The 21,157-nt window shown below is 48.4% G+C and overlaps 1 protein-coding gene across 3 annotated transcripts in view; it reads left to right on the top strand.

Moving 5' to 3' along the window:
• LOC119969496 (fibronectin type III domain-containing protein 11-like) overlaps positions 1-21,157 on the top strand; it is a 289,739-nt gene that overhangs the window by 68,244 nt on the left and 200,338 nt on the right. The window contains exon 1 of one of the 3 annotated variants that reach the window (XM_038803183.1): positions 136-265. The exons of the other annotated variants lie outside the window; for them this stretch is intronic. The gene's annotated coding sequence lies outside the window, so the exon portion shown is untranslated. Of the gene's footprint in view, positions 1-135; positions 266-21,157 lie in introns of those variants that run through there. 3 annotated transcript variants of the gene reach the window in all.

The raw sequence follows: 21,157 nt of genomic DNA, 5'->3' as shown, positions 1-21,157 counted from the left end.
ACGTCCAAGCAACAGAGTGTCTACTACCTCACAAAGATTAGAATACCTACTGTTCTGATTCATAATGGTTACCAGGAGTAGTACTTGAAATAAAAGAACACAAAAGATACAGCGAGAACTACAATTGGATAGAAAGCACAGAAAACTGTATACAAATTATTTTCTTTCAAAAAGTGACATCTGCATTAAGTTAAATTGATTATGCTTTGAAGAATGTTCCCACATTCAAGATATTATGCAAATGTAATGGAATTGACATTGCAAGGTAAGAGATGCACTCTTTATTTTTTAGCAGCACCCATCTTTTTACAAATCAGTTATTATTAGCTTTGGTATTGCATATTGGTGTATAAATTAAATGTGACACTGGTCAAGAAAAGATCAAACCCAGCACCAGCAGGTCTAAATGTATTACATGATCATGTAAATAAAATAAGAAATAATTTATTGTTCATTTGTGTCTCTGTTAAACTTAGCTGCTTCACCTTTTGTGACCCCAAGTCTTCCCAAATTACCTCAGCTCTGTTTCTGGGATCTGTGCAGCGGGGCCAATCTTTTCCTGTGTTACTTACAGGGGACGTTATGGCTGGAATTTTCCGGCCGTTGGGATTTTCTGTTCCCACGGGCAGTGCACTCGCGCCCGTGGGTTTCCCAGTGGCTTGGGCTGACTTCAATGGGAAATTCCATTGACAAGCGGCAGGAGTAGAGAATCCCGCTGCCAGAGAACGGCGTGCCGCTGAGCAATACACAGATGGGGGAACAGAGAATCCAGCCTATTTATACTTACTATATTTATTTTCCCACTTTGTTATTTCTGTCTTTTATTTAAATTTTCCTCCCTTTTCCCATCCCCCACTCCTTTTGATACTCTGTTATTTGTATCTTCGACATCTTGTTTGTCCTTTCAGATTCCAGGTCAATGTAAGTTTGGCACAATTGATGGCATATTATGGGTGGGATTCTCCATCCCACCAGACCCATTTCTGGCATGGCGCGCCCCCACTGGCAGCGGGATCCTCTGTCCCAGCAGCCAGCCAATGGGATTGCCCACTGTGGCCACCCCAATGCCATCGGGAAACCCACAGGCATGAGTGAGCTGCCGGCGAAGCAATGGATCCCACCGACAGAAAATCCTGCTGTATATGTTTAAGTCCAATTTAAAAACTTGCACAAATAACATTGGCTGAGACCCTAGCGCAATCCTAAGAGGGTGCCACAGTTTCCGAAGTGCCATCTTTCAGGTGGGAAATCTGTTATGACCGGTCCCTAGGCGAGGCCCCCTAATTTGTTCCGGGTGAGATACACCCAAAATGTTATGCCTCGGGTGAGGAGAGATGAGCTGGCTCCCTTTCTTTATTCAACACCCGCGGTTGGTCACAGCAAGATTAACTTAAAAGGGATCACTGCCCCCGAATACCTTTTCCCAGGCCAAATGTTTTATTGTTTCAAAAGGAGCCAATTTAACCAGGCTTTTTTGAGTTAAACAACGAGTGAGTCTTTTACTTACAAAAACGTGAAGAAAAAATAATAAAATGCAACATATATACACAGATTGGAAATGGGAAGTGAATCCAAAAATAAAAGTTGAAATGGACATTCAAATCAGCCTTTGGCTTGGCCATGAGGAGTAGGTGGTGACGCGTAGCGGCTGTTAGACAACGACATTAGCAATTGAGCAGTTTTTTTGGTGCTATTTGGTTCTGCAGCTTAACAGAAAAGTGTTATCTTATTCCCTTTTTCGCCTGTGGCTTTGCTGACTTGACTTGTTACCATCAATGAGAGAAAAAGATTTTCTTACCTGCAAGGGCAGGGATACCGAGTCGATGGTCTTCAGCTGTGATCATCACAGCACACACTTGCACAGTAGAAATAGAGAGCAAACATAGACCAGTGTTCCAGTTATTTAAAAAAATATATATTTTAATCAGAGTTTTTTCCATTTTTTTAAAGAACGCAACAAACCCTCAAAACTGGTACAGTACAATATTAATATTTCACCATATATAAAGACAAGGAAAGGCAGGAGACACCAACATATTTGTTCCAGCTTAATCATTATGCCCGGTACTCCCAATTGTATAAAAGAAAATCTGAAGGACAAGTGAGAGGATGGGAGGGATAAAGAATAAAGCCATTAACCCATGGAAAAATGGTGCACATCCTCACGTACAGCATGTTAAAGACAGTGTTACATAGTGCATTAAAAACCTTTCAGGAGCAAGTCAGACATTACGGAACCTATTGTTTGAGATGGGGCCCCATACTTTTCGGAATGCATCTGATTTGGATTGGGGGACGCAGTTCAGGAATTCCACTGGGATACATTCCATGGTCCTTATGCCAACTGATCAAAATTTGTTGCTGATCCAGGAGCAGAGGTTATTTTGCCGTACTGCAACTGTTAGGATATTATCCAGCCTTTTTTCATGAACGCAATTATTGTTCTGTCTGAGAGATTACATTCTAAGGCGGTATTGTGTATTTTCTCAAGCTCTCTCAGTACCCCAGACCAGTAGGATTCAATTTTGAGACAGGACCAGGTACAATGGGAGGAATTCTCCAAAAAAATAACTACGTGTCATTTTGGTGCGAATCGCTCTGGCTTTTCCAGCATGTGTCCCATCACGGTCTTCCCACATTTGGTCATTTTTTGGGGGCCAGGGATGAAACATCTCGAAAAAATGATGTGTGGCACCCGACGATGCTGGCAAGCCCGGCTTCACAGAGATTGGGCGTCGTATTGAAAGGGTGCCCTGATCTCAAAACCGTGCAACGCCCCCCTCCCCACCCCCAATTTCACAGGCATCTGGGCTTCAGTAAACCCCACGATCCACAACCATCTTCGTTGCCATTAAACCCTCTTCCCTTACCCCACCAAAGACTTCAGGCATTAGGGACCCCTAAAGGCTCTCCCTTCAGCCCCTGCCCCCTCCTCACCAGCAAAGACCCCGTCTCTTCGAGACAGCATTAGACCCCCTCCCTCAATCGCCGGATCCAGTGATCCGACTGCAGGTGAGCAACGTCCATAATGGAGTTGCCAAATGCTCACTTGGCCCTCTTTCATGCCCCTTCATGCCTCTCCTCAATCGCCCCCATTCATGGCCCCACCCCTTCATTGCCCAACCCCTTCATGACCTTGTCCTGGGCTGTGCCAACCTGGCACCCTGGCAGTGACCCAGCATCCTGGGTGCCAGGAGGCAGTGCTAGGGCATTATCCTGCCATCTCACCACCCCTCGGCATGGCCATCATGTCTGGTCTCCGGTGGTGAAGACCAGTTGTCATTCCCATCGGCCTCGCGCTGCTCCGTTCAGTGGGGGAGAATACCAGCATCCCGGAGAATCTGGTTCCAAACAGAGCAAATATATTTACTTGTTGATTTAAATATGCTAATCTAGTTCACACCCAACGAGGGAGTGAACCATATTACGTCAGCGGGTGTGGAGCATCGTGCTCTGGTCGGTGCATGGTGTGAACCCCATTTAGGGGCTCTCCCACTATTCTCCCGGCATGGCGAATGTGCACTGGGCTTAACGCTGCTGGAGAAAAGCCCCCGATGTGTGTAGTCTCCCTAGACTACTTCACATTTTTGGCACAGTGAGGATATAGTAGGATAAAATCTCTGTCTTAAATGTGGCGTGATATGCAGAAGCTGCAATGTTTTTAACGGAGTCTCCTTTGTTCTGTTACAGACTGAGATTCTATTGACATTTTCCCAGATTTTGTCCCAGGTTTCCTCATCGATGTTCACAGCAAGGGCTTTTTCCCAAGACCACAGAGTCTCTGGCATATTCACACAGGATCTAGTACATAAAGTGCCATAAGACCTGCTGATTAATGGTTTAGGTTCTGTGGATATCAGGATTGTTTCCACCGGGGAGACAATAGCAGCAAGAAGCAAAGATGTCTTATTGAGGATAAAGACTCTGAGTTGTAGATATCAGGAAAAGGAGTATTTTGGGATATCAAATTGTTGACATAGTTGCTCAATAGGTCATAAGGAAGCACCACTAAATGTATCTCCTAGTGTACAAAGACCTCATACTCAAGATATCAAATCAATGGTCTGTAGGATTTGTTGGGAAATCCGGATTTCCCTGATGGGAGAGAGAGCGGAAGTCAAATTAGATCTCTCTTCCAGTTCAGAGTCATAATTATTATAGGATTTTCACTTTTGACAAGTACAGCTTTGAAATCTCTGAGAAACAACAAGGCCTGTAAGGAGGGAACTTGATAAGGTGGATTCAAAGCTGGCTGAGCTGCAGGAAACAGAGGGTGAAGACAAACGTCTGCTTTCGTGACTGGAAGCCAGTGTCCAGGGGCGTACCACAGGGATCTGTGCTGGGTCCCCTATTAGTCGTCATTTATGTAAATGACTTAATAATAATCTTTATTAGTGCCACAAGTAGGCTTACATTAACATTGCAATGAAGTTACTGTGAAAATTCTCTAGTCGCCACACTACGGTGCCTGTTTGGGTACACTGAGGGAGAATTTCAGAATGTCCAATTCACCTAACAAGCATGTCTTTGGGACTTGTGGGAAGAAACTGGAGCATCCGGAAGAAACACACGCAGACACAGGGAGAGCGCGCAGACTCCGCACTGACAGTGATCCAAGCTGGGAATCGAACACGCATCCCTGGCGCTGTGAAACAACAGTGCTAACCACTGTACTACTGTGCCATCCACTTAGATGACTATGTGAGGGGTAAGATCAGTAAGTTTGCGGATGACACAAAGCTAGGCCGGGTGGTTAACAGTGAGGCTGAGAGTCTTGGGTTGAAGATAATGTCGGGATGGTCAAATGGCCAGAAAAGTCGCAGATGGAATTCAATCCTGAAAAGTGTGAGGTAATACACTTTGGAAAGAGCAATTTGCCAAGGAAATATTCAATGAATGGCACCACATTGGGAAGTCCTGAGGAACAAAGAAGCCTTAGTGTGTTTGTAAATAGATCTCTGAAGGCAGAAGGGCAGGTTAATAGGGTGGTGAAAAAAGCATATGGCACACTTGCTTTTATCAATTGTGGCATAGATTACAAAAGCAAGGACGTCATGTTGGAGTTGTGTGGAACTTTGGTGAGACAACAGCTGGAATGCTGTGTGCTGTTCTGATCGCCACATTATAAGAAGGATGTAATTGCACTGGAGTGGGTGCAGAGGCATTACACCAGGATGTTGCCTGGGATGGAAAATTTTAGTTAAGAACAGAGGTTTGTTAGGCTTGGATTGTTTTCGCTGGAGCAGAGTCGACTGAGGTGCAACCTGATCGAGGTGCACAAGATTATGAGAGGCATGGACAGGGTAGATAGGGAACAGCTGTTCCCCTTGACGGATCGGCTACAAGAGGACACAAATCCCATACAAAGAGCAAGTAACAAAAGTACCCAAATACGTAAACGCTGAGGGGGACCATCTGTAGAATCATAGAATCATGGAATTTACAATGCAGAAAGAGGCCATTCGGCCCATTGGCCATTCGGTTCTCCAGCCCTTGAAAAGAACACCCTGCTTAAGCCGACGTCCCACCCTACCCTCAAAATCCAGTAAACCCACCTAACCTTTTGGACGCTGAAGGGCAATTTAAGGATGGCCAATCCTCCTATCCTGCACATATTTGGACTGTGTGAGGAAACCGGAGCACTTAGAGGAAACCCACGCAGACACAGGATAAAGTGCAAACACCGCTCAGACAGTCACCCAAGGCCGGAATTGAACCCGGGTCCCTGGAGCTGTGAGGCAGCAGTGCTAACCACTATGCCACCGTGCCGCCTCTGACAACGTCCTGACATATGGATGACCATCTGGTAAATTAACAAATGAACGGTTTAATAAAGTAATTAGAATGTAAAGAGTGAGACAAAAGTTACCATGTTCCAAGACGCCAAACTCCTACCTGACTGGGAAACACACGCTCCACCCCCCCCCCCCCCCCCCACCCACCCCCCCGGGGTTCGCGCACTCTGGCCCCATTTATGCTCTTGATTAACATTTTTCAATTAACAAAGGAACTGTGTTCAAAAATATACAGGTGTCTCTCAAAACAGTCTGTTATAAGGTAAGTTGGTCAGGGAGCTTCTTAATCGTTTGAGAGCGACACAATTCACTAACGTGTGCTTCAACAGTAGAGGTAACTTTGGTTTGAACCTCAGCCGGTTGACTCTCATTTTGTGAAGGTGCCTTCGTACAGGTAGTTTCCTCAGTTCCCCCGGGAAGGTTACTGGGTTCATCCTTGGGGTAGTTTGCTGCACCATCACTTTCATCCTTACTAGGGCCAAGCTGTCACACTGGTTCTTGGGTGGTTCTCTTCTTCTCTTCTCCTTACATGGTCCAGGTGCTTTTTTTAACCTTATCCCTTGAACATCTACCTCGTAGGACACTAAACCTGTTTTTGCCATGACCGTTCCCGGGATCCAAATTGTCCACGTCAAACATTCTTTCAGTTCCTTCGAGTCATGGTGTTTTTCTCTGCACCCTGTTTAACTTCCATGTTCCCCGCCAAATTCGTAAACATAAGATCCAGTTGTGTTCTAATGAGTCTGCCCATTAGTAACTCTGTGGTGACATGAGGCGTAGTTCGATAGATGAGCAGCAACAGGACCAGTCTGAGTTGTTAAGGTGTCTTCATGGCAGTCTTGAATGTTTGGGCGGCTCTCTCAGCTCGTACAGATTGGTAGGGAGCAGTTTGAATAAGTTGAACACCGTTGGTTCTCATAAAATGTTCGCATTCTTTACTCATAATAGCAGCTCCATTATCTGAGATCAGAACCTCTGGTAATCTGAGGTAGGCAAGTGTCTGTCGTAATCTATCTACTGTTGCTGATATGGTGTCGGACTTCATTTTGAGTATTTCTAACCACTTGGAGTTAGCATCTACCACAAGCAAGAATAAATGGGCCCACAAAGTCGGGGCGTGTAGCTTCACCCAGGATCGTCTTGGCCACTCCCAAGGGTGCAGATAAGGAAAGGTAAAGGTATAGTCGCCACTAGATGACCATTGGCTGCTTTCCCCTTTGAGGGGGAGAGATGACTGGTGGTGATTTAATCTGAAGATCAGCACGCCTTAGGTGAGGGGAAAGGTTGAGAAGGTGGGGCCTTCAGGAATAACCTTCCAAGGGTGCATGAGGGCTGCGGATGACTGCATTTCACACTGGTCGCATTGTTTAACCAGATTCTCTGTATCGATACCCATCCCGGGCCACCACAAATAACTGCGTGCGAGTATCTTCACCTTTGGCATCCGAGGATGGGAGTGTTTGTTGCTCCCGTGACAATAGCTTCCGAGCGGGGGTGAGAACGACCACCCTTTCTCCCCATGATAATGCACCACCTTCATGACTTAAATTGTCTGTTATCATAATGCCAGCAGTGAAGGATCATGGGCTTGCTCGAGGTAATAACGGATCCTTTTGGGTCCATAGCTTGACCTGCCTTACCAACCTTGGCAATTTATCAAGGAAGTGCGAAGCCAGAATGATGTCCTGTGATACTGGTGGAGGCCGTAGACTCTGAGGTAGGGGAAGGCAGCTCATAGCGTCCGTGTTCGAAATGTGGGTAACCGGCCTATGTTTAAGTGTGTACTTGTAGGCTGTGAACAATATAGCCCAGCGTTGAGCCCGAGCTGAAGTTATGGGGCGAATGGTCTTATCCATCCTAAATAACCCCAACAGGGGGTTGTGGTCGGTAATGGCTATGAAATGTCGTCTATAGGTATATTGATGGAACTTCATGACTTTGAATATTATGACTAGTCCCTCCTTTACAATTAAAAAAAAATAAATTTAGACTACCCAATTATTTTTTCCAATTAAGGGGCAATTTAGCGTGGCCAATCCACCTACTCTGCACATCTTTGGGTTGTGGGGGTGAAACCCACGCAGACATGGGGAGAATGTGCAAACTCCACACGGACAGTGACCCAGGGCCGGGATCGAAACTGGGACCTCGGCGCCGTGAGGCAGCAGGGCTAACCCACTGCACCACTGTGCAGTCATTCTCCTTTCCAATTTGAGAGTAAGCTTGTTCAACACTGGTCAAAGTCCTTGAGGCATAGGCAATAGGCCTTTCTACACCATCTTCCACCTTGTGGGTCAAAACCATCCACTTTACGCAAGGGGACGCATCGCAGAATGATCTCTTTTGACGGATAAAAATGAACTAAGAGACTGGATGACTGGATAACCAGTTCAAAGGCTTCTTTCTGATGCTCTTTCCAATGCCACTCTGGTGATTCTTGAGGAGCGTATATAAGGGTGCCAACGTTGTGGAGAGATTAGGAATAAATCTGTCGTAATAATTTGGCATTCTTTTTTTTTTGGAATAATTTAGAGTGCCCAATTCATTTTTTTCCATTTAAGGGGCAACTTAGCGTGGCCAATCCACCTACCCTGCACATCTTTTAGGTTGTGGTGGTGAAACCCACGCAAACACGGGGAGAATGTGCAAACTCAACATGGACAGTGACCCGGGATCAAACCTGGGACCTTGGCGTCGTGAGGCAGCAGCACTAATCACTGTGCAACCATGCTACCCCCTAATTCGCCATTCCGGAAAAGAATTTCAATTCCAATGAATTTTTAGGGGTTGGTGCATCTTTCATTGCTTTGATCTTGTCCTCCACAGGGTGGAACCCTTTGGTACCTTCCCTGAATCCTAAGTCGATCTCTTCATGAGCCTGGAACGTACAGTTTACTCTTTTCAGCCTTACTCCGACCTTCTTAAATTTAAGACTTATTCAAGATATTCTAGGTGCTCCTCTTTGGATGCTCCTGTAATCCGTACATCACTTAGATAGACAATCACCCTGGGTAGGTCCTGTAGTAAACATTCCATTGTTCGTTGGACTATCGCACAGGCAGATGTAACTCCAAAGGATAGCTGGGTATACTGGCATACGCCAGTTTCTGGCAACAAGTCCCCTAGAAGTTCCGTCTTACTCTAATTGTTGGTGTGCATGACTCATATCAAGTTTGGTGTAAATTAAGCATCCTGCTAATTTAGAGTATAAGTCTTCAATTCTTGGTATTGGGTTCTGGTCCTATCTGACTGTCTGATTCACAGTTAATTTATAGTCCTCTCATATATTAATGGTTCTATCTGTTTTCACCACTGGCACAATTGGAGCCACCTACTCCGGAAGCTGTACAGGTTTGATGATACCTTATTCTTCTCATTGTTTGAGTTCAGATTCAACCTTCTCATTTCAGGCATAGGGGACAGATCAGGCTCTGAAACACATGAGCGATTCCAGATCCATGTAAATATTTCCTTTTATGCCCTGTATCTTGTCTAACTCGTCTTGGAAAACATCCTGATTCTTTTAAAGACGTTATTAAGATCTTCATTAATTTGGAAGATTTTTCGGCAAATGAATTTAATTTGCCAAAGTCAATCTTGGCCCACCAGACTTGGTCTTTGACACCCCTCCCCCCCATATCGCCCCCCCCCCCCCCCCCCCCCCCCTCCCCACACACACTACTATTCAGGGCAGTTGACCAGACTGGTTCCGGGTAGCTTATAGGCAGTGTAGTCTTTCCAAGGATTCTTATAGCTTCCCCAGTACATGTGGCTGGCCTGGTTGATGTGCTTTTTAACTTCAGGGTCTGGACCCCACCTTGCAGATAGCGATCCCTTTGTTCACCTACCACTGTAGCAGAGTCCGCCATATCTATCTCAATTCTATTTACTATCAACACAATCATAATTGGTGGTGTCTTGCCCAATTTAATGCTGTTTAAACTATATTCTTCAGATTCATGCTCAGGGTTTTTCGCAACAATGTGTAGTGGAGTCAGAGTTTTTTTTTGATGGCCTCCTGTGGGCTCTGGCTAATCTTGCATTTCTTCCGAATGTGCCTCCTCTTATTTTAGACATGACATGTAGCTTCCCTGAGTTTACATCTAGCCTGGGGGTGATATCCCCACACCGGTAGCACTTATTATAGCCCCTGGTCTGCGACCAAATTTCCTATAACTCAGTACTCTCATTTGCTCCGAGCCTCTTTGCTCAATGGTCTCTGCGCTGCCATCTCTGGCACATGACTGCCAGCAGATTCCCTTGAAACCTGGTAGACCTCCCCTGCTTGCAAGCTCTGCAAATCCATCGCCCCCTCTCAGTATTTTCCAGAGCCTGGGCAACCTCTAATGCCTTCTTTAAGGAAATCTCTGCCTCTGCTAGCAATTCTTTTTGTATGGCCACGGTGTTAACACCACAGACCAGCCTGTCTCTCAACATGTCACTGAGTGCAGTCCCAAACTCGCATTATTCAGCCATTTGATTTAGGCATGCCATGAAGGCTGCAAACATCTCCCCTGGGGCCCTTGCCATCAAATTGGATTTGCAAAGCTGGATTATTATCGTGGGCTTTGAGTGATAATGTCCCTTGACTAAATCCACCAGCTCCTCAAAAGTATTGGAGTCAGGTGCATCTGGAGATGTCAGACTCCGAATCAGTTTATAAGCAGGAGTCCTGCAGGCCCTTAGTAGGATTACCTGCTGCTTTTCCTTCCCCGCAATTTCATTAGCCTTGTAAAAATAATGGAAGCATTCGGCACACAGCCCCAATTTCTCCATATTAGGACCAAATTGTTCTGGTTTGTCAAAAAGGAGCATTCTGTCACTCAAAGACCACTGGGTGAGTTTGCTTTGAAGGAAAGGCTGTCACACAAGGTCTGCTCTCCTGATTTCTGTGATAGCTGGAAGGCACTCTAGTTGATCCTTGTCGCCATAGTATCCTGACAAATGAGCAACCACAAGGTAGATTAAAGAATGAATGGTTTACTAAAGTAAGAAAGTTATCGCAAAGGCCACGATGCATGCTATCGACGAGTCCCTCCCATTCCAGGTCAAGAGCAACGCGTCTGACGTAGCTCTGGCGACCACCCTGAACCAAGCGGGCAGACCTGTGGCCTTCTTCTCCCGGACCCTCCACGCTTCCGAAATCCGCCATTCCTCGGTGGAAAAGGAGGCACAGGCCATAGTCGAAGCTGTGCGATATTGGAGGCACTATCTGGTCGGCAGGAGGTTTACCCTCCTCACAGACCAACGGTCAGTAGCTTTCATGTTTGACAATGCACAGAGGGGCAAGATCAAGAACACAAGATCTTGCTGTGGCGGATCGAGTTGTCTGCGTACAACTACGATATCTTGTATCGTCCTGGGAAGCTCAATGAGCCTTTCGATGCCCTATCCCGCGGTACCTGCGCCAGCGCGCAGATTGACCGCCTCCGCTCCCTCCACACGAACCTCTTCCATCCAGGGGTCACCCGTTTCTACCATTTTATTAAGACCCGCAACCTGCCCTACTCCGTCGAGGAAGTCAGGACCGTCACTAGGGACTGCCACGTCTGCGCCGAGTGCAAACCACACTTCTACCGCCCCGAACGACGCATCAAGGCATCCTGCCCTTTGAATGTCTCAATATAGACTTCAAGGGTCCCCTCCCCTCCAACAACCATAACACTTATTTCTTGAGTGTTATCGACGAATACTCTCGATTCCCTTTCGCCATTCCCTGTCCTGACATGACCACAACAACCGTCATAAAGGCCCTCCTATCCATCTTCTCTCTGTTCGGTTACCCCGCGTACATCCACAGCGACCGGGGACCCTCTTTTATGAGTGACGAACTGCATCAGTTCCTGCTCAGCAGGGGCATAGCCTCTAGCAGGACGACCAGGTCGAGTGGGAGAATGGCACCATTTGGAAGACCATCCTGCTGGCCCTACGGTCCAGAGATCTCCCTATTCCCTGTTGGCAAGAAGTCATTCCCGACGCCCTGCATTCAATCCGGTCTCTCCTCTGTACTACCACTAATCAAACACCTCATGAACGTCTTCTGGTTCTCCCCAGGAAGTCGTCCTCAGGATCCCCTCTCCCGACCTCGCTGGCCATCCCGGGCCCATCTTGCTCCGGAGGCATGTGCGGGTGCACAAGTCCGACCCGTTGGTTGAGCGAGTCTAGTTACTCCACGGCAACCCGCAATATGCGTACGTGGAGTATCCCGACGGTCGGCAAGATCTGTCTCGCTCCGGGACCAGGCACCCGCCGGTGTGCGGCCTTCTCCCCCTACACCAACACCTCCCCCACAACCCCAATTCCCCCCAGCGCCCCCTGCGCCCCCACGACCCAGCGCACATGCCCCCTCTTCCCCGATTACAGCGTCTCCACCATCGGCCCGGGGTACGGAGACACATCTACGACCAACGCTCCCGGAGGCAAGGACGACCATCGGCCCGACGTCACCGGCTCCACTGCGAAGGTCCTCCAGAACACCACGGGCACCCGACAAGCTGATCGTCTCCATCTGATGCGGCCATGGACTTTTTTTGGACATTTTTGTGTCATCCTGTTGTTATTAGTAGTAGTATTGTTTTGCCACAAGCCAGTGGGCAGCTCACCTATCGATTTTCACTGCTCATACCACCAGTCCTCGGACCCCCCCCTCTCTCTCTTCCATTTACACCCCCCCTTCTTTCTCCACAAGGGATGAATGTGGTGGTATGGATATGAGCACTGCCATTGGTGCAGAGCACTGGCTTCCCATTGGCTCTGGCTGGTCATGTGCCTCTCGTCCGATTGGTTGGGACTAGTCATGTGACTGCTCTCCAATTGGTCGAGAGGCAAGTAGGCCCCGCCTCCGAGGCGGGGTATGAGGACCCAGAGTTCCCGGCGGTCGGCCATTCTCTGTAGTCGACCACCGGGCTAACAACTAGCTGATTAAAGCCACAGTTCGGATCCTAAATGTGTCTTGAGTCGAATTGATGGTACATCAATTAGCAAATGAGGGAGGTCCCCCCCTAAGCTTTGCCAGAGGCATTATCTCAGACTTGGTAAAATGGATTTTACAGCCCAAAAATAGGCTAAATCCACCCACCACATCAACAGTAGCGGGGACAGAAGCATGTCGTTTAGACACAAATAGCAACACATCATCTTCTTATCGTGTTGCTTTGCTCCATTGAATAGGCAAATACTGAAGGTTCGTGTCAGATCACCTCCACTAGATGTTCAATAGCTATTGTGAACAATAGCGGGGATAATGGCCGAATCCCTCGCTGCAGACTAAAATTGTCAGATCTGTAACCACCAGTAAGAACAGCCGCCAGTGGACTTTTATACACCACTCCAGAAATTCCCCTCCCAATGTTCTGCATTGTATAAAATTAATGATTCCGTTCCACCAAGTCAAAAGTTTTCTTTGCATCTAAAGAGATCACTAAATTTTCTAATCCCCGCTTTTGCTGGCCATTCCATCATATGGACCCACAGACCTTCAGGGAGGTGGGGATGGGGTTTGTGGTGGTGGTGGGTGGGCACCAGTTGGTTATTGGGGTGGTGAGCGGTGATGGGTCAATCATCGCATGGCACCCCTACACCTCTTGCCTAGTGCCCTACCACCTCCGAGGGAACGTCGGACTGTCCTGGGGGCCCTGCCCGTGCCATCCTCCAACACCTACACCCCACAGCCTGACCTTCACACCACTGGCCAACCCCCCCCCCTCCCCTCCCCCCGCCCAGCCCAGAACCACTTGCAACCAGCCCAGCCTCTCCCTCACATCCTTTAAACAGAGGGCCGGGGCAGTTCAGTGAACAGGGGCTGGATTCTCCCCTACCCAGCAGGGCGGTGGTTCCCGGTGGGATGGAGTGGTGTGAACCACTCCGGCCGTCGGGTGCTCCAAAGATCGGCCAGCCCCCCCCCCCCCCCCCCCCCCCCCCCCCACCCCCCAGGACACGGCTGGGGGGTTGAAGAATCCAGCCCCAGATGTTTATTGCAATATATACAAGTATTGTGCCCTAGCCCCTAACACTAACCTGTGTGCTTCACCCATGCCAACTTAGCTGATACCCACCTTTCTAATCTTATGTATCCTGATGCTCCGTCTAGGTGGTTCCCCAGGCGATACATCAGAAGTGGAAGCGGCCTGCTGTGAATCCTGCCATATGGCCCGGATCCCCTTTGGCAGCCATCCTCTGGAGTAACCGGGCCTGTATGGGCTTGGCAGTCTTCCGGGTGTCGCAGGTTCTGCCTACCAGATACGCCAGTGCAGGTGGGGGGTTCAGAGGCGCTGTGGTGTTCCAGAACCTCCCCTGTGGGAGTCACCGGCAAGGGCCCATCAGTTCCTCCCTTGGGGGGTGCCCAATGGCCCCTGGGCTACTCCTTGGGACAGGGGTGCAGCCGGAGTGAGCTGGTTCCGCTTTCACCTAGCGCTGCCAGTACTGTATGTCCGTGAACCTCAGAGCAGCTCTCCAGGGTGCCATCGCCTTGGCTGGAATGAGAGTGTGCGGGGAGTGGAGTGCTTATATGTAGCTCCAGTTTGTAAGGCTCTCCAGTGCCAATCCCGATCCCAGCATTCTAACAGCTGGGGCCAGAGATAGTGCTAAAGAGCCTGGCAGCTGGAGCTTTGTCTAAGCACGCCACGTATCACAAATTCACTGCAGCCTCCAAGATGGCTCACAGAAGACCTGCCCCATCAAGGTTGGGAGTCCGAGGTGGACCCACAGCTCCATGCCAGTGAGGAGCGGAGGGACACTCTCTTCCCCAGGGTGGGCCTGCCCTTCTGAACACCTCCTGGGAGGTTGTGGCAGAGACAGTCTGTGCTGCCAGCCCCATCTTGGAAGAGACAGTTGGTGATCCGGAGGGGTGGGGGGGGGGGGGGGGCTCACTAATGAAGCCTCTACCTGAGAGGAGCAGAGAACCAGGGAGGGCTTCAAAGACCACAGTGGAGGTGTCTTCTGGTTGCGGTGAGCTCTGCTGTTCCCCTGCTTCCTCTACAGTGGGGCAGAGTTTCTGAGGAGTGTCAACACCTGGTGGGCTCCTGATTGAGCTTGCTGTATGAGGGTGTTGAGATGGGTAGCCTCTGTGTGCTCCCAGGTGGCCAGAGGCATTCTGAGCATTGAAAGGAAACAGGCAGCACTAAGCAGCCAGGAGCTTGGGGTGCATTTAAAAGACAGACTGCAGCAATGGTGGTCTGAGGGGCATTCCGAGGGGGACACCCCGAGTCCACAGACTCAGCAGCAAGCCACTCCCCACTGCTGACATCGGTCAGCGCCCCCCTGCGCCCCCCCCCCCCCCCCCCCCCCCACACCCCCGGCAAGCCCGACAGTTTTCAATAGTTTTATCCTTTCACTCCCACTCCCACTCACAGCGATGGCGCCCAGTCCCTGTTTTTAAATACTTGTCATAATTTGAACCGACAAGAACTCTGTCTGAAAGGAGTGGGACATCGTGGAGGGGCGGAGCATGAAGTGTCCAAACCGCTAATCACATTTAAATGCATGTAAGTGCCGGTTTTGCACGCCCCCACTAGCGGCGGGCAAATAAAACTTGGTTTCGCTGCCAGGGAGGCACCAAACCATAACGGCCATATCGATGCCAGGCGCAGACCTCGATTTCTGACGGACGACTAATTCTCCGTCTGATCACAATTCGTGTTTCCAGTGTCTCGAGGTGGAGAATGCAGCCCATGGTCTCCCAAACTGAGAGTTCCAGCCAGAATGTTTGCAGGACTGTGCAGGCACAAATTCAATTGCCCATACAACAACAGAGACTGCACATGAAAAGTTAATTGATTTTAAAGTGCTTTGGGATGTCCTGAGGACACAAATACAAATTGTCTCTTTACTGTTGTAATATCCACTTGAAGTTGATTCCTTTCGGTTGAATTGGTTTGGCTCTGAAAGGTGAACTGCAACAGGATAGTGTTTGCACGGTAGCATTGTGGATAACACAATCGCTTCACAGCTCCAGGGTCCCAGGTTCAATCCTGGCTTTGGTCACTGTCTGTGCGGAGTCTGCACATCCTCCCCGTGTGTGCGTGGGTTTCATCCGGGTTCTCCGGTTTCCTCCCACAGTCCAAAGATGTTCAGGTTAGGTGGATTGGCCGTGATAAATTGCCTTTAGTGTCCAAAATTGCCCTTAGTGTTGGGTGGGGTTACTGGGTTATGGGGATAGTGTGGAGGTGTTGACCTTGGGTAGGGTGCTCTTTCCAAGAGCCGGTGCAGACTCGATGGGCTGAATGGCCTCCTTCCGCACTGTAAATTCTATGAACCTTGACAGTATTATGAAGTTGAGACCTGAAGACCAATTTAGGATTATCGTCAGGCTTTTGTATTCTGACAGTTCTGGCAATGATTGTGCACTAGTGAAATTAGATTCCAGTATTTCTACTCAAGTTCCTCAAATGTTCCATAGTGAATGCTTGGACAAAGTAATTATTCAGGCTATTAATTGTTTTGTATGAATTCTTTGGGCGAGATTCTCCGTTTGGGAGACTGGTCGTAGGAGGAACATTGCGACTGATTTAGCGGATAGGCCGATAGCGAAGTCCCATGGCCAGACACCGCCCCCCCCCCAACAAATCAGCCCCCCACTCCCCTATGCATCGCAAATTAGCCTCACACCCCCACATCGCAGAGTAGCCCCCTCCCCTCCCACCGAATCACAAAGCAGTCCCCCACCCCCAGATGTTTTGGGTGCCCCCCTTCCCCCAAATATGGGGGTTACCTGATCTGTCTCCCCTCCCGGACTCCTTCACTAAGGAGACCACCCCCCTGACTAGGGGGACACCCCACAGAGATCCCCTAACTAGAGGGACCCCCCACAGCGACTCCCTAACTAAAGTGACGCCCACGGAGACCTCTTAACTAAAGGGACCCCCTCACAGACACCCCCTCCCTGAAAAAATACCCCAGCCTGGAAGCTCCAGAGCAGTCTAGATAGGGACAGTGATAGAGCAGAAAGAGAGGTAAGTGCATTCCAGTCACTAAGGGGTGGCCAGATTGTGCATTGTGGGGGGGAAGGGGGGTAGCCCTCGCGTGGACTTTGCGGGCAACTCCCTTCATGAGTTACCCCTTTGGCCCACTGCAGGAACCACCACATCAGGTACATGTTTGGTGATACCTGTAGTGATCCGCGCCCACGTGATTCCCAGTAAGGAGGAGCTGGATAGATGTAAGTGGGTCATTAAGATCCATTTGCATCCATTAACATCCTTCCGCTGGTGTGTGGGCGCGAACCCTAAAACTACCGCCAGTGGGGGGGTGGCTGGAGCAGTTCAGTGCCGGACACGAACCTCGATTTCTGCCAGATCCCTGATTCTCTGCCCGATTGCGATCTGCGTTGTCTGCGCCGTGGGGAAGAGAATCCAGTCCATTGTCTGTATTCTTACTCTGCTGCATGTGTATACATTCATCACAGTGGATACATTGGAAGGGATTCTCCACTAGCCGACACCAAAATCGGGGCATGCACTCCGTTTGATGCCGATTCACGATACTCCGCGTCCCCAAAAACGGCGTCAGTGCGACACATTCTGGAGACAAAATGCTCCTGCCAGCGGAGAATCGGAACTGGGCTGCACCAGCACAGGGAGCGACCCAGACGTGCTACCCCATGGCGTTTGGAATTTCTTTTGCCAAAATCGTTTTTTGCCAGAGTCAGCGCTGCAACTGATAGGGCTGGACCTAATCTCTCCGACAGTTCCGCCACTTCTGAGTTTGGAACACCTTTTAAAAAGGGTGCTTCAATCTCTATTCACTGCTGAAGCCCACTCACAGCTCCAGATCTTAGGCAGGGCATCACCACACACCACCCTAATCGCTGAAAAGGTCCCCCCCCCCACACCTCAGAGGCTCTCCTCCCCCTCCTCGCCCCCCACACCTCAGAGGCTCTCCTCCCCCTCCCCCCCAAGCTCCCCTCCCTCATTCACTAAAGGCTGTAGATGGGGAGTGCAGCAAAAGGAGCTCCACTCTCAGGAACACCCCCAACCTGACCCCTTCCAGCCCAGCACAAGCCTCCCTGACGCCCACCAGGAAGGACCATTCTCGGCACACTGGCAGCAATTGTTGGGAGGGTACTTGCCACCTTGTCAACCCTCGGCCTGCAAGTCTCCAGGTCACGCTCCTTAATACTTGTACCACTTCATGCGAGTTGGGACCTCAGCTGAGGGGCCGGAGCATCCCACCTGGCTTGTGAATGATGCAACCTGCCTTCCAATGACATGCAAATAGCTGTAAGAAGTTTTTGCATGGTGTAGCCAGGTCAGGGTGGAAAGCCCAACTGGGCAGCTGGGAAACCCGCTATGACCAGCGGGGCGGGCACGGAGACTCATGACCGGTTTGCCGCCCGGCTCAAATCCCGATTTTGCCCTGCGCAGGATTCTCTGCCTGATCAGGATTTCCGTTCTTAGTGGTGGGGAATAGAGAATCTCAACCATTCTCTTTTCTCTCTGTATGATTTGCATAAGCCAGTTGCGCACTTTATTTTTCCTTCTGATTAATTTGTTAATCCATTTAGGGCTCAACTTGTTTAGCCAATGCTTTTGATCCTATGAATCCACTTATGCTGCATGCTCAGCACTCCGCCTTTAAAGCTTTATCTGCTCATCATTCATTTAAAATTTCAATTCCCTGCATTTGCTCTCTATTGCTGGAAGGGGTCGCTGTGTCTAATTTACAATAGTATAACTGCTGGGGTTCAGAAGCTTGCTGAATGAAAAACTGCTTAAATCTGAAGGCAACACCTGGAAAATGTCATCAGCTGAATTTGAGAGGTTAGAAAGGTCATTGGACAGACCAATAGCAGATGAAAGTTATTGTGCAAAAGCAAAAAGCATTGCGCATTTGACTATTTTTTAAAAAAAGCTAACACACATACTCGCTGAGTGATATTGCAATAGTTCAGGGTGAAGTTGAACGAGATCTACCTGAGCTTGTAGATAGCACACTTAACAGAGTTGTAATCAACACAGCAGAGAGATTACAAATTATATCAGGAATTTAATCAGAGGAAGCCAAACTCTGGGACACGTGCCTCTCGCGCATTGTTCCGTTTTACGATGGCCAAGCCACAAAGCAAATTTTCAAGCCCTGTAAATGGAGAGAAGAGAAGCAACAACACTCATTTCCAGTCTCAGAAGTGAGGAAAGAATAGGGATTGTTAGGTTTTCCAGACTGAAATGTGTAAGAGCTGAACTCATTGAGTTTTGTTAAGGCAGCAAATGGTATAGGATAAAATCGATCTAACAGACTACTTTGAGTTCAGCCAGGGCAGTAGCACAAAGGATGCAGGTTTGAATTCTGAATTGGTGGTGATCACATAGAGAGTGATCAGCATATGGAATGCAATTGCTGGTGGTGGGTGCAGAAACCCAGGATTCATTTGGGAAAAACTTGGATGGTGTGATGTGGGGGGTTGGGGGGGGGGGGGGGGGGGGGGACGATACAAGTGAACAGATTTGGAGCGTTGATATAAAATTGGATAAATGGCCACCTTTATTGGTATCCATCTTGAACTTGGCGAACCCTTCATTTGTTCCAGGCCTCTTTCCAAACCAGCTGTTATACGAAGCCTCCCAGCTTTCTTTTAGTTCATAAATTATACTGGAATTCCTCTCTTTTGGTTCAAAGTGTTTTATGTGATTCCTCCTTGCTGAACTACATTAGTCCTTCATTAAAATGAATATTACTTGTTCTGCCTCCCCCGAGTCCAGACAGCTTGCAGCCTGCTCAGCCTCACAGTGGTTGTGAGATCATTCGTTCACTAATAATAAACTTTGATTTTACTGAGGCTTCTCCCTTGTTTATTATTTTTTATTGCACAGCCATATCATTTTGAATAAACTGCTTTTTTATCCTTCTAAATGAATTGAGTTGGAGTTGAGATCATATAATACATTAGTCATAACCACTTTCATTGGAAAATTGCAGAGCAGCTCCCCCCCGCCTCTCTACCTCTTAAATTAATTAATTGCTTCAGTCCTCGAGAGGGAGCTAGAGGCACTCATTGAACAACCCCTCATAAATTGTCCATTGGCTTCTCCCATTTCCCCACTGAAACCGGACTTAATTTTAACAAACATTTCATTCCAATCTTATTTCATTCATTTTTTAAAAATCAGTTAATCAATTTTTAATTTAACAACTGTCACATGGCCTTCTACAAAATAATACACCCGCAATTCTGAAACTCAGCACTGGCCTTCATGCACGCTATCTTCAGTTTAATAAAACAAGAGAAAGTGCGAGGATAACACATGTATATTTCAAAGCTGGGCACCATCTGCTGACCGCAGAACAATGCTGCTCCAAAATTCTCTCAGCTGACATGGCGTGACAGGGCAGCACAGTGGTGCAGTGCTTAGCACTGCTGCCTCACAGGTCCAAGGTCCTGGGTTCAATTCCAGCTTGGGTGACTGTGTGGAATTTGCACTATCTCCCCGTGTCTGGGTGGGTTTCCTCCGGATGCTCCTGTTGCCTCCCACAGTCCAAAGATGTGCAGGTTAGGTGGATTTGGCCATGCTAAATTGTCCCTCAGCATCCAAAAGGTACGTGGGGTTATGGGGATAGAGTGGAGGTGTGGGTTTAAGTAGGGTGCTCTTCCCAAGGGCCAGTGCAGACTCAATGGGCTGAATGGCCTCCTTCTGCACTTTGTTCTATGATTTTATTATTTTTTTAAATTTAGAGTACCCAATTAATTGTTTCCAATTAAGGGGCAATTTAGCATGGCTAATCCACCTACCCTGCACACCTTTGGGCTGTGGGGGCGAAACTCACGCAAACACAGGGAGAATGTGCAAACTCCACACGGACAGTGACCCAGAGCCTCAATCTAACCTGGGACCTCTGCACGGTGAGGCAGCAAGGCTAACCCACTGTGCCACCATGCTGCCCTAAATTCTATGATTTTATGACCTTGAACTTGACACACTTCTCTGGCTCTGATTCACTGTCCGTGTGGACATTCTCCCCGTGTTTGCGTGGGTTTCGCCCCCACATCCCAAAGATGGGCAGGGTAGGTGGATTGGCCACACTAAATTGCCCCTTAATTGGAAGAAATGAATTGGGTACTCTAAAATTATATTTAAAAAAATCAGTGCCAAGCTCAGTTTGGACACACCGCAGTGGCTTTGGAATGTATTATACCCCTCTACACAATCCTCAAACTCAAACTACAAGCAACCTGTGTAGCTCCTCACAAAACATTCAGATAATTAGTGATTACTTCAAGTGATTACTGGCTATGTCGATATCTTTGGCTGATCAACTTACAATGCATCCTCAACCAAGAGATTATTCCAAGTAAAGGTTACAAAAAATGATTCTGTTCTCCTCAGCAGTAATGATACTATTTGCCACAACCAATACGCTACCCATGCATT

The sequence above is a fragment of the Scyliorhinus canicula genome, chromosome 7 (assembly GCF_902713615.1).
Source record: "Scyliorhinus canicula chromosome 7, sScyCan1.1, whole genome shotgun sequence".
NCBI lineage: Eukaryota > Metazoa > Chordata > Chondrichthyes > Carcharhiniformes > Scyliorhinidae > Scyliorhinus > Scyliorhinus canicula.
Note: the sequence above shows the minus strand (reverse complement) of the source record. Positions and strands in the feature narration are given on the sequence as shown.